This window comes from Enhydra lutris, unplaced genomic scaffold, assembly GCF_002288905.1.
Source record: "Enhydra lutris kenyoni isolate GAN:26980312 unplaced genomic scaffold, ASM228890v2 scaffoldscaffold9, whole genome shotgun sequence".
Classification (NCBI taxonomy): Eukaryota; Metazoa; Chordata; class Mammalia; order Carnivora; family Mustelidae; genus Enhydra; species Enhydra lutris.
In genome coordinates this window covers 7,824,057-7,833,516 of record NW_019154093.1, presented here as the reverse complement: position 1 = coordinate 7,833,516, position 9,460 = coordinate 7,824,057, and the positions used below count along the sequence as shown (strand labels likewise).

At 52.3% G+C, this 9,460-nt stretch overlaps 1 pseudogene; it reads left to right on the top strand.

The window, feature by feature from the left end:
- The first annotated feature begins 8,526 nt into the window (after positions 1–8,526).
- Positions 8,527–8,866, top strand: LOC111143727 (annotated as a pseudogene).
- Positions 8,867–9,460: the final 594 nt, after the last annotated feature.

The following is a 9,460-nucleotide window of genomic DNA, read 5'->3' as shown; positions in this document are numbered from 1 at the left end:
GGGGTCAAAGAAGGCTCCAGAATGGGATCCAGACGGGGTTCAGAATGGGGCTCAGGACAAGTGGCAGGAAGGATCACAGTGGGGTCGGGAAGGAGACAGGGGCAGGGAGGAGGACGGCACGAGATGAGGGCCAGCTGTGGACCTGTGGGTCCAGGATGAAGATCCAGTGGAAGCTCTAAGAAGCCTGAAGTCTCCCAGACCTTGCGTATGACTGAACAGTATCTGCTAAGCTGTGAATTCCCGAAGCTTCTTGGCCTGGACGCCCTGGAAACCGCACACAGCACGTGAAGTCACTTCAAGGAAAGGCTCACCCACTCCTCCGAGGCCTGAAGGATAGAAAAGCCTCCCACAGCAGCAAGTAGTTGGGCAGGATGAACACCAGGAAGAACTTCCTGGGCATGGGGGTAAGCATTTTCATGAGCAAATGACCAAATGTTCACATTTCTGGAATTTCTCTTAGCTCTTGCTGATTTTTAATCCTAGGTATCAGGAGCAAACTGAAATGGAGATTGAGTCAATTAAACCCTATTCTATTTCTTTTCTTTTTCTTTTTTTTTTTTTTTAATAGTGCATACTGCCAAGATATTTTCCCATTTGGTCTGCTTTTTTTTTTTTTTTTTTAGATTTTTTTATGTAATTGAGAAAGACAGAGCACGAGCAGGGGAAGGCAGAGGGAGAAGGAGAACCTCAAGCAGATTCCATGCTGAGCTCAGAGTCCAACATGGGTCTTGATCCCATGACCCTGAGATCATGACCTGAGCTGAAACCAAGAGCCGACTTAACCGACTGAGCCACCCAGGCGCCCCCAGTCTGCTTTTTAATTTAGGGATTCTCTATTTACTTCACCAATTCTCACAACCCTGTCTGTGGCTTCCTCCCCTGTGTTCCTGGGAAGGCCCACCGCATCCGGAGATAATCACCTGTTTCTTCTAGATCTTTTATGATTTCATTTTTTATATTAACGTTTTTACCCATCGGGAATTTGCATGAAGTCAATGTCCTTATTTTTCCCAAGTGATTAACTGTCCACCTCCATTTCTATGCTAATTTGGAATGCCACTTTTATCATTTATGAGGGTCTGATTTGGGGCATCTCTCTTACTTTGCTAATTCCTGGGCTAACCAACTCCAGTTTTATTAAGGATAGCCTTGTGACCTATTTTGATATTTGAGAACGTGTTTCTCTTTGACGTTGATGGCCCCAGGCCTGTGTTATTTAATCACTGTGTAAATGCTTTACCTAATGTGTAAACTTTTCCAGTGCAGGGACCAGAGAAGCTTACTATCTGAAGCCTACGGTGACTGCTTTTCAAATGAAGGCACCAGTCCCCAAATACTGCCTACATCCAGGTTTCTAAAGAACCCCCCTTTGCTGGAGCAGTGTGAAGAAATCACAGCTGAAGCATTGCGGACCCCCCCCCCCCCATGCAATCCTAAGAAGGGAAAGAGAGAATCAGATGTGCATATCCCAAGGCTCACCCTTGGGGATGCGGGATAGACAGACTATGAGTCCTATGTTGGCTTGGGTTCTCTAGAAGCCAACTCTGAGACAAGGATTTGAGTGCAAGCAATTTCTTTGGGATACGTCCCAGAAACCCAGCAGGGGAGCAAGGGAATAAGGCAGGGCGGGAGGATGCAGAGATGTGTGCCTTTAGCAAGCCAGTTACTACAATGGAGCATCATTCTACTGGAGACCTCGAGGACTTGCGTAGACCCTGGGCCTCAATTACCCAGCCCAGGAGCTAGGGCATTTATACAGCAACTCTCCTTAGCAACTAGCCAAGAGAGGAGCTGAGAAGCAGGGAGGGCTCCAGAGAAACTCTGCAGGCTTTTGGAAGTAGCACAGGTATGCACTACCTGATGGAAGGCCCAAGGGGTCTGGGCAGGGCACCGACCTGTGAGGAAGCAGGTATAGTGGCCCAGGAAGAGACCCAGACAAGGGCAAAGGGAGAAGAAGGGAGAGTCAAGAGGCCTTTAGGAAGCAGAATGGACAGAGCCTGGGGACCTGACACCACGAGGGTGTGGGAGGGAGAGGAGACTGCGGTGACCCTCGGATTTCTGGCCTGGAAGACAGGATGGATGATGGAGGGAGAACCGAAATGGAAAACCCAAGAGGTAGAGCCAGGATGGAGTCTGGAGCATCAGGGAGAAGTCCAGGAAGCAAATGGGTACATGGGCCTGGGGCACAGTGGGGAGGTAAGTAGAGCATGGAGAGTCGTCTCTGAAGCCATGGAAGCTGGGGGTATGGACGGGGAGGGTCCATGCTGAGGAAGGATCCAGGTCAGGACCAGAGACGGGGTGTTCGAGGCCTCAGGGAACACCCCACAGATGTGCAGGAGCGATTGTGAGTGAAGCTCAACATGGGCTTGTCTCCCCCTTGGTTCCCCAGTGGCTGGGAGGCCCCTCCCATCCTTCTGGGGCCACGAGGGGTGACACCAAGGGAGAGGATGGGAGGGGAGGGGAGGGGACAGGGTGATGTGGATTCCAAAGGAGCCGACAGCTGTCAAATAATATAAAACCTCGTATGTTAATAATTCTTACAATTTTGCCAAAGACTTAATGGCTGGTCTGTCAAGAGCGGTGACAGAAGCTATTATGGAAACAAGATGGGACTATTTTGGAGGCAGCATCGACAGCATATCCCGTGCGGGGGCTCCCAGGACCAAGAGGAAGACAGCAGGGCCTCCTGCCCAGCACCCCCGCCAAGGCCACGTGCTCGGCCAGAGAGGAGCTGGGTCATTGTGGATTCAAGCCATTGACTGTGGATTAATCACCCATGAGGACATTTTAATTAACCGTCAGATCCCAGAGCTGCCCCATCCTTCCTGTCCCCCACCCTCCCTGATCTGTAGCCACCTCCACGCCCAACACCACACACACACACACACACACACACACAGAGCAATCAGCCAACAGCGCAATCCAGCGAGAGGTAGGCACTGAGCAGGTTTCAGCAGCTGGAGGGTGGACAATATCCAGCTGCTCTAGGAGCCCCGGAGGGGTCTGGCGGCGCTCGAGGCTACCAGGCCGGGGACCAGGCCCAGTTCTATAGCTGATTCACTAAAGGAGTTTGGACTCCCCGCTTGATTTGAAATGCCTCCATTTCTCATGTTTAAAACGGGACCAAGAGCAGGGAGAGTAAATAAAACATATGCAAACCTGGCTGGAGAGCTTCATGCCAGTCACCTCCTTCCACTCCCAGAAGCACCTTCCGATTCATCTTCCCGAACTCTCCAGTCAGCTCCAGAATGTGGCGTCATGATTTCCATCTCCACTGGTGGAGACAGTGAGGCGGGGAGCAGAAGTGGGCACACACCACTCCCTTGCAGAGCCCGACGGTGAGCCCCCCCACCCCCCCACCCCCCGCTTCTCTCCAGTGCCAGAATCTGCCTTCACGTGAGGGATTCTTGTCAGACTAATGATCGTGACAGCTACTCTCATGAGCACTTACCCTGTGCCAAGAGCTGTGCTAAATCAGAGCTTCTCAGATGTGGCTGCCCAAGGAACCTCTGGGCACCTTTTGGAAATGCAGACTCCAGTACAGAAGGTCGGGGGAGGGTCATGGGGGTGCAGAGTAGGGGCAGGACTGGAATTCTGCATTTCTAATAAGCACCCGGGAGATATCGAGTCTCCCAGTCCAGAAACCATACTGAATATCAAGTATAAATGCTTTCTCTCATCTAATTGGTACAACACCCTTTTAAAAAGAAAACCATCGGCTTGGGGCGCCTGTGGCTACTCAGTCAGAAAAGCCTGCGACTCTTGATCTCAGAGCTACGAGTTCAAACCCCATGTTGGCTGTAGAGATGACTTAAAAATAAAATCTTTAAAAAAAAAAAAAAAGGAAAGGAAGAAAAAGAAAACCATAGGCTTCAAATGACATCACTGTGGCCAAGTCATCCAACCTGGGGCTTAATACCTAACATCCAATCACAGTTTTAACCTCCCCCAGAAATGGGGGAATTTCAGTCCATCGGGAAATTTGTGATCAGCACCAAGGAGGTAACCTGTCACCTGGGCCCTCTCCATCCCCCAGAGATGAAGTAATCTACCTAATGAGACCCCCTGCTCTGTTTCCATCTCAGGGCCGGTGACCTTGCCTGAAACATTCCTTTCTTTCCTTTTGCTGATCATTTTCTTGCCCCACTCTCCTTCCTATAAAAATTTTCCATTTTCTTTTTAAAGATTTTGTTTATTTATTTGGCAGACAGAGATCACAAGTAGGCAGAGAGGCAGGCAGAGAGAGAGGAAAGGAAGCAGGCTCCCTGCAGAGCAGAAAGCCTGATGCGGGGCTTGATCCTAGGACCTTGAGATCATGACCTGAGCCGAAGGAAAGGCTTAACCCACTGAACCACCCAGGCACCCCAAAACTTTCCATTTTTTACAGCTCCTCGAAGTTCCCCTCTTCTTGCTAGACGGGATGCTGCCTGATTTATGAATAACTTAACAAAGCCTATGAGATTTTCCAATGTACTCTGTTGAATTTTGTTTGTTAACAGTCCCTATGAAAACCGTACTCTTGGGACGCCTGGGTGGCTCAGTCAGTTAAGCCGCTGCCTTCAGCTCAGGTCATGATCGCAGCGTCCTGGGATCGAATCCCGAATCAGGCTCCTTGCTCGGCAGGGAGCCTGCTTCTCTCTCCGCCTCTGCCTGCTTGTATGCTCTCTCTCTCTCTCTCTCTCTCTGACAAATAAATAAAACCTTTAAAAAAAAAAAAGTACTCTTATCATCACCCTTGTTTCTAGAGGAAACTGAGGCCTGGATAGTTGGAATAACTTGATCAGGTCACAAGCTAACCAAAAGAACCAGGATTTGAACCCAGGTCAGCGGGCCTCTGTGGCCGCTTAGCCCAGAGCTCTACCACCTTCCCAGAATTTGCCGAGGAGGTCAATGACCAGCGGTGAGTCTCTGAGGATGAGCGGGACCCACCTCCAAATACATCACATGGAGAGTTAGGGCTTCGACATGGGAATTTGGGGGGTGGACGGGACACAGACTTTGAGTCCATAGCGCCTGGTTTGGGAGGAGAGTGCTCCCCCTGGGAGAGGACCCCCCAGGATTCACTCACCCACAAAGAACAAAACCACAAAGCTCCAGGCCATCCCCAGGGCTCTCTTTCCTGCAGCCATCCTCTCTGGGCCTCCCAGGGCCCCCCGTGCCCCTGCTCCCAGGCCGCTGGGCTGCGAGCCCACACTGCCTGCCTCCGCCTGCCCAGGAGCATCAATTGAAAATTAATCCGCTCAGTGCGTGCAGACGAGCAAATCAAAGCTAAGTGTCTCAATTAGGAAGAGAAATGGAGTCGGGCACTCTTCTCAGGAGCCGGCTTATTTATGGGGATAATATCATTTTTAATGAGGGGAGCTACTAAAAGGCACAACAAATGCAACATTTAATAGAAAAATATTACAGTATTCCATCAGCGGAGTGCTGCTGGGAGGGTGGACTGGGGCCACACGGATGCCGGAGAATCGCTCTCTGGCTGTGTAGGCACCTGCGCACCAGCATCTGTGTGCACGTGTGTCTGTGCAAGCACACGCATCTATGCATGTACGCATGCATGCCTGCACACAGGTCCGTGTCTGGATGTGTGAGCACGTGTACCTGTGTGTCTGGGCCTGGGCTGCGCAGCGGGGAGGGTGAGGCATTCCTGAGTTTTTGCCACTAAAGGCAGATATCCCACCTACCACCGGAAGCAGCCCTACTCAGGGTGCTGGGCCAGCCAAATAAGGATTCGGAGAATTTCCAATCCTTAAGAGGACCTGGTCCATTTAGTCCTGGAGAATTGTAGGCCTCTGTCACCAACCTCCCTGGAGGTTCATAACAGGGGAAATTAGGCTCTGGGCCCCAGGCTCCTCTGGGTTCTCCTTGCCACATGGGAGCCATGGCGGTTCCAGCTCACCCATCACTGAGAGCAGCAGGATGAGGCTCTTGGGACAAGACTGCACTGTCCCAAGGTGGCACTTGGGCCCAGCCGCCCCCTTCAGCCTCAGTCTTGGGCTCAAGAGCCAAGGACTTTGCTGGCCAGGCTCAAGTCCGAGTTCCTACCCCCAATGCTCCCCTCCTCCACCCAACTACAGCCCAAATCCAGACCCAGGCTCCGCAGCTCCAGCCCAGGATGGCCTCAGTTTTAGCATCTGTGGAATGGGGAAGCAGCTGAGGTGAGCGGCTCAGAACCCACCCTGCTTTCCCCTTCCCCCAACACAGCATGCACACCTGGACCTGCTCACCTCTGCTCACAGCAGAGCCCCCCTGGAGCAGGTCCCAAATCCTGCCCTCATTCCCAGACCCCGAGCAACACCCCACCAACCCCCACTCGCCACAGGCCACTCCTCTAACCACTTCGCCTTTCTCAGACTCCTCGTGAGATGTCAATGTCCTCAGCATCCGAAGGGAAGGGCAACAAGGCCTGCCTCCCAGGGAGGCGGCTTGCAGTCCCTCCGTCAGCCCATGGGCCAGAGCGGCTGCTGGTTAGTTCTGTGACCCCAATGACAACATCCATCTCTGTCACCACTCTTCAGTCCCAAACAAGCCTGTGGAGGTGCACAGTAGGGATTTTTAATCCTTGTTTCTCAGAAGAGGTCCCTGAAACTCAGAGAGGTTGAGAGACTTGACTGAGGCCACACAGCAGGTGTGAAACATCAGAAGGTTTGCAGAGGTTCTGGGGGAGTACCAGAACCCAGGCGCTTGTGGCCAAGACCTGCGCTGTCCCACCTCAGAGAAACTCAGAGAAGCCACTAAGCCAGGGGACTCAAGTTTCACCCGGCGATGCATTCTACCAACTATGTGACTTGGGCCTTGTTCATTAACCTCTCTGTGTTCCAGTTTCTTCACTGTAGGGTCCAAGGAGCTAATATCCATCAAGGGCTTAGAATCGGGCCTGGCACGTGATGAACCTCCAGTATGTATTGAGATGTTGTTACTAATATTAGGCCACCCTACCCTCAGATTGCTCTCTCCTTGGCCAAGCAGCACAAATCATCCATCAGGCAGTCTTCGAAGTTCCTCAAGGCAGGCCTACCCCACCCCCCCCAGACATCTCGCATGGGAGCCAACATTAGCTTTCCCTGACCTGGGTGGGGAGCTTTCCCCCGCACTGTCCTCATTCACTGCGCTGCATGCTTACGTGTTCTGTATGTATGTGGGATTTTCCAAAAGTAAAATAATAATAATAAAATAAAACCAAGCAGGGATTTGTGCCCGGCTAAGGGTACTAACCCGGCAGTCGTGTTGGTGATTATTGATTTCCTATCTACCTCCACATGACAGGATGCCTGACGCGGTCAAGAACAACATCCACGTCCTTCCCTGCAGTTCCCACGGCATCTAGAAAAATGTCCGGCTGGGGTAGGTAAGTAATTATTATTGAGGAGAGGGAGGGAGCTGAGTAAGGGGGCTCTTCCTGGGGTGGCGATCTGAGTCTTTGAACCCTCAGTCTCAGGAGGGAGGACTCCCACCCCAAACCAGGAGCTGGAACTGGGGGGGCTTCCCTCTCCCTCCCAGACCCCAGGCACCTCCAGACTGAGGTTTGAAAGTTAACTTCCCACAAAAGTCACTCTCCAGGATTAATATTTATTTCTTATAAAATTTAAATTTTTCAGTGTAATTAAATTTTTATTCATCGTGAGTTATAGATAAAAATATTTATAACTTTCCCTTTTGCGCCACTGAGAATGAGTCTTGGATGGAACCAATTACTCGGGCCTCCTCCTGGTGCCTGCTCCAGGGTCAGGAGCAGGGAGGGGGTCAGAGAGGTCAGTGGGGGGCAGAGCAGGCATCCATCTCCCCAGGCAGGAGTGTCAGCATTGCCTCCTGCATCCAGGCACTGGAGGTGACTGGTAGAAGGAGAGAGCTCAGGCCTAGCCTACCCCCAACTTCCCAGCAAATAACTCAGTGGGAGTTGGGATCAAGGCCAGAGAGAGGCCAGAAGGAGGCTAGGAGAAGACAGGAAAATGAGGCCTGAGAATGAGAGCAACAGAGGAGGGAAAGATTGCAGAGAGAGGACAGGACCCACGTCTTCCCACCAGGGCACCAATATGGTGGAACAGCCTGTCAAAGGCAGCCAGGAGGTTGTGGCTCTGGGTTCTGGGGCCTGGAATCATTTTGTCCCCAGAATCATCATGAGCGTCCACTTAGGGGAGGAGCAGCCCGAAGGGCGCATCTTCTGCCCAGATGGGGAGAGGCGGGGAGAGGCAGGGAGGGGGAGCCCTGGGTTCCGGAGCCACACAGGCCAGCATTCCAATCCCGGTTCTGAATGACCTGGTACAACCCGGAACCTCCCTGAACATCAGCTTCCTCATCTGTCAAATGGGACAGACGCATGGTCTACAGATCGCATCATCTGATGTGTGAAAGGCCTGACACACAGCTGGGGTTCCATTCATAGTCAAGGATGCTGGCCCTTTCCTCAGCTGCTACTCAAAGGCTCCATCCCTCCAAGGAAGGTAAGGCCACTTTGGGGTAAGGCCCTCACTTCCTCTGACGGCAAGTCCCACGCCCGGCAGCGCCCTCTCAGCGCTTACTGGCTCCATGGCCGCCATCTTGGAGCTGGCCTGCATCTACATCCCACACAGCAATGAAGGCAAGGTCCAGAGGATAAGATCAATGCCCTCATGGGAGCAGGGGTCTAAATGTTTTCGCAAAGACCCTAGCCAATGTCAACATGGGAGCCTCATCTCTAGGAACTGGGGGAGCTGCCCCAGCAGCTGGTGTTGCACCCACAGAAGGCCCCACTCCCTCCACTGGGGCTGCCCCAGCTGAGGAGAAGGAAGTAGAAGCAAAGAAAGAAGAATCGGAGGAGTCTGATGTTGACATGGACTTTGGTCTTTCTGCCCACACCTCTTCTGTAACCTGGTCAATAAAAAGCTGAACTCTTAAAAAAAAAAAAATAGTAGAGGATCCTAGGCTGTCTCTTCACTGATGGGGAACTCACTACCTCATGAGGATAGCTCCTTTGGAAAATGCATCTTCTCACTAAGCCTGGACCTTTCACCTTTAAAAATGGAGCTATGTGGGCCCCCTGCAATTTCACATGTGTCGCTCTGGAATACAGTTCCCTCAGGCACAGGAAAGATCAGACCCCACCCTCAAAACTCACCCACGTTGATGTTGACTGGCTGTCAATACAGCCTCAAATCCAAACACGAACTTGTTGCCTTGCTAGGAGATTGCTTGGGCCCCACATGGCCCCTGACACATAGTGTTACCAGCGGCACGCCTCCCACACCCTTCCCCAAGGAAGACATTCCACCAGCATGGCGACATTAACTAAGGAAGCCCATCAGGCCCTTGCCACCCCTCCCTGCCCTTCCTCCTGTGTGCCAGACCCCCGAGGTCCAGACAGGACAAGGGTCAGGACTCACTTCCCTATCGTCCCTGGGCAGGGACGGCGCCCCCTCTCCCTCCTCCCGCAGCCCGACTCCTGCGGCAGTCTGTACTCACTAATTAGACCTGTCACTGCTCC